Genomic DNA, 4,389 nt, shown 5'->3' with positions numbered 1-4,389 from the left:
CCGACAGACAGACTGACGGCAGCCGACGAGCCGTGAAGTGCTGGCTCCGGAGTTGTCTTGCATCCCGTGGCGTTGCGGAGTGGGTGTGAGCGTGGAGGAACAGTGCGGTGTCTGTGCAGGCCAGGTTGGGAAAGATGTCTGGCTTGTTCTTCTGGGGGTGTCTGGGTCTTGGGGCGCCTTCTGACGCTCGGCTCTCCCCTAGATCAGGATGAGCAGCACGGGAGATCAACACCGACTTCAATAAACCGTGTATGGCGGCAGTTCTGGATCTCTGACAGGGCTCAGAGTATCTGCAGTAGTGACCGTTATCGGGTAGGTATTTGTGCTTGATTTCCAAGCTGCTTGGACTTGTTGGTAGGTCAAAGTTTACTTTGCCCCGTGTCACGTGAAATAGTGAAGGCTGAGATGTCTCTTGGTCTGCAAGCTGGAATAGGTGCCGCTTCTACACTGGATAAGTAGGGAGAGTGTACTCGGCGTGTCGAAGTGCATATAAACATTGTATAAATAAAAAGTGCATTTTGTTATGAAACTTGTTACGTGAAAACAAATACTCCGTTAAAGATAGGAGTGAAAAAAAGAATGTTAAAAGCTGTGCTCTTGGCTTTGACCAGCAGTCTAGTTTTTGTTTGGCTTTGCTTAGAAGGATTTCACACAGAAAAAATAAAGCTTGCGAGTACTTACAGAAACCCTGTTTAAAGCAACCTGCGTGACGCAAGCTCGGGGGCTGCCCTGAATTGGGACCTCTTTGAGTGAGCACGCATCATTTAGAAAACCCTTTTGTTACTGTCTTTAGGTGTTGCCAGCAAGGCAGTCTATTTCACTTGTATTGTTAAATGAATTCCCTTGAGCCGGTTAGAGGCAAATGCTGGTTTTTATAACTGAAATGATTGGCTTTTAACTTCAGGCTAGTGGTTCTTGTGTCTTTGCTAGACTGAAAATCCCTCTGTCACCACATTTGGGTAATGTGTCTGTATACTCTGATTGTCCCCAGACTTGCCTTTGTAAAACATAGCAGTTTGAGGTAGAGCTTTTCTTTGTGAGGCTCTCTCTCTTTCTACTCTCTTCATGTTTCTTATGACTCTCTTCTGGATTATTTCCTCTCTTACAACAGCCTTGATGACCATGTGCGTGGTTTAGCTGGATTCAGTGGCCTGGTGCCTAGCCTTAATTACTGTCACTCATGGCTGTTGGTCGTTATCTGCACAGACAGTATTTATCACTGCATACCAACATATCACTGGAGACTGTTAGAGCTGTGTATCGAACAGTTCTGCCTTCTGTAGATTTCTGAGTACTGAAGAATTTCTGTCGAATAATGGACTTTGTGTTATCATTAGGTTTCCTTTTGTTCCTGATGTACTGAAAAGACTGTTTCTTGTGTCTTTTGCTTCACTGAGCAGTCTATTGCACTTCACTTAAGCTTATTGCTATGCCTGAGCATGTCCGTGGGTTTTTGCCCCATTTGTTTACAGGTAGTCTAAGGGAAAGGATTAAATTTTGGTTAGCTTCTTCATCTAGTTATGATTGACACTGCTGACCCTTTTGTGTAGATGTGCCTTTAGAAGAGTCTTATTTCAAAAGCAGTCATCTATCTTTGAAGTCAGATTCTTTCCTCTAGTCTGAGTTCAGGATTTTTTCCACCTTTATGGAACTGGAACTTTTAAAGCAGCAAGTACATATAAACCGGGGTTTTATTCTGTTTGCACTTAATAAATATCACCAGGGCACAATGACTTGTAGCTAAGCTGTGGCTAATCATTATTTTGGTGATCGGTTTCTCTTTACGTGGCAAGCAGAGGTCTAGTCAAGAGTTCCATGGTGTCAAATTCAGTATTTTTATGTTTTCTAATTTTTAGAAATCCTGAACCTGTTGCAAAATTTACAGAATTAGCTTTTCAGTGTCTGATTATTAAATTAGAGTCCTGTGTGGTAACAGTTTTGGGGTCATGGCATGAGGGAAGGTTCTGAATGGACATGCTGTTCTCTTCTGGGTATTAACGGTCAATATTCCCTCTCCTTGTGCTTTAGATGTGGTGTCATTGATCCATGAGTGTCCAGGATGGTTCACCTCTGAGTTGTCAGTGACTTGTTTACAAGTGACGCAGTTTTCAGTATAGTACCATTTCCCCTTTTTCTTCTGTTTACTTTGTATTTCCTAAATAGGCAGCAATGTTGATCTTAGTGTTCTGCTCCTGTATCTCCCTACTGTGTGTCAGTAGCCTCACCTTTGTGAATACATACCTGTAAGAATACAATTTTCTGATGTTATTTTTTTAAGTTTCTGATATTGCCAAATTAGGCATTAAAGCAGCTTCTTTTCTCAGGCTATCAAAGGGATGTGATTACTTAAGTTTTCAGCATTATTAGTATCATCATTATTAGTTTCAATTAATTGTCTTTATTCTGATTCATCTTCTCTCCTTTTTTAAAATTTTTTTTGTGGCTAGTTCAGTACCTTTCCAAACATTCAACCCCCTTCGCTGCATAGACAGTTGTTTCTTTTTCTGTGGAGGTGGGAGCCACCACAAATGATACATTTCCTTATCCCGTACCAGCCAGATGGCATTTCACAATTCTGTGCCTTGCATCACTTTAACTGATGGTTCATTTCCAGTTCTATTGCCTTTCTGTCAAGGAACTAGAAGGAACTTTGGAAGGTCCACTCAAGTCTTTTTCATATCTTCAGAGTTCAATGAACTGTAACGTATTTCATAAAACAGTGTCTCTACTACCAGTGGATCCTTTCTAATCAGCTTCAGAAATCGGCCAAAACTGAGCAAAAGTCTGCTGCTGTTGCCTGTGGGAAGATGTGTACCAGGCTTTTATCCTGAAGAGCTTTGAGATCATAGTAGATGTTAAACTGCAATAGAATGCCGTGAAAAGTGTATAATCTAAAGGGGCAAGAACTGGAATGTAGAGTAGAGCATGCATTTATATTGTTAAAAATCTAAAAAGGGCAGTATCACACTAAAGCACAGAAACTAGGAAAATTGCCGATGACTAAAAGAGGAATGAATGCGGCTAGATGGAAGAATGTGTAGGAAAACTGGTGAAGCACTTTCAATATGCTGCTTTCTGCACTCCGTAAATTATGTCAAATATAGCAAAGAACTTAATGTTGCAAAAATCCTTTAGCAGCTTGACCTCTGCTTATGCCTAGCAAGTACAAAGGAGCTCAGTACCTTCTACTTCCAAAGAACCGCCTTCAGCTTGTGTTTGGAGCCATTTAAGAAAGTGAGTTTGGTATTTTAGGTTCACTCCGTGCAACTTGGCCTCCCTGGTGACATTCTGCAATCTGCTACTCACCCTCCTTACCCATTGGTCTCACTAGGAGTTGAAGTGCTGCCAGGGGACCCACAATTTGAAATCATTGCTCAAGCAAGCTTCGAAGGCTGACCGTTTTGTTTAAACTGTGGGCAAACAGAACTGTATCATGAGGCATACATAACACCTGTCCTTGCTCTTTGGCAAGGCCAGCATCGTTCAGTGAGCTCCAAATTCACCCCACCAGACAGAAGGACAGAAATGAGCTTTTGAACTTTCTAATGGTTATGATAAAAGTTCCACACATCCAGCACTCTGAATCTTCAAAGTGTCTTATGAACCATGTCTGTGTGCCCAGGTGGCCAAGAAGGCCAGTAGCATCCTGGCTTGTATCAGAAATAGTATGGCCAGCAGGACTAGGGAAGGGATCATCTCCCTGTACTTGGCACTGGTGAGGCTGCATCTCGACTACTGTGTTCAGTGCTGGGCCCCTCGCTACAAGAAGGACATTGAGGTTCTAGAGCATGTCAGAAGGGCAACGAAGCTGGTGAAGGGTCTAGAGCGCAAGTCCTGTGAGGAGCAGCTGAGGGAATTGGGTATGTGTAGCCTGGAGGAGGCTCAGGGGAGACCGTATTGCTCTCTACGTCAAAGAAGGTTGTAGCAAGGTGGGTGTTGGCCTTTTCTCCCAGGTAACAAGCGATAAGACGAGAGGAAACGGCCTCAGGTTGCACCAGGGGAGGTTTAGATAGGATATTAGGAAAAATTTCATTGAAAGGTTTGTCAAGCACCGGGACAGGCTGCCCAGGGAAGTAGTGGTGTCACCATCCCGGGAGACGTTTAAAAGACATATAGATGTGATGCTTAGGGACATGGTTTAGCAGTGGGCTTGGCAGCGTCAGGTTAATGGTTGGATTCTAAAATCTTTAAGGTCTTTTCCAGCCTAAATGAATCTATGAATTGGATAGGAAATAGCTTTCAATGTCAATTAGGCAATTGTGTAGGTTTCAAGGGCTGATTCCTTGTTTATAGGTGAGGAGTGCATTTATTTTAGCATTGTTTTACCTTACAAAGCTGCTAAGAACTCTATAGATGGGAATGCATGTTTGTATAGTCGCAGGCAGTCTT

The sequence above is a fragment of the Athene noctua genome, unplaced genomic scaffold (genome assembly GCF_965140245.1).
Source record: "Athene noctua unplaced genomic scaffold, bAthNoc1.hap1.1 HAP1_HAP1_scaffold_66, whole genome shotgun sequence".
Taxonomy (NCBI): domain Eukaryota; kingdom Metazoa; phylum Chordata; class Aves; order Strigiformes; family Strigidae; genus Athene; species Athene noctua.
The sequence above is the reverse complement of the archived record's forward strand: the minus strand, read 5'-3'. Positions refer to the sequence as shown.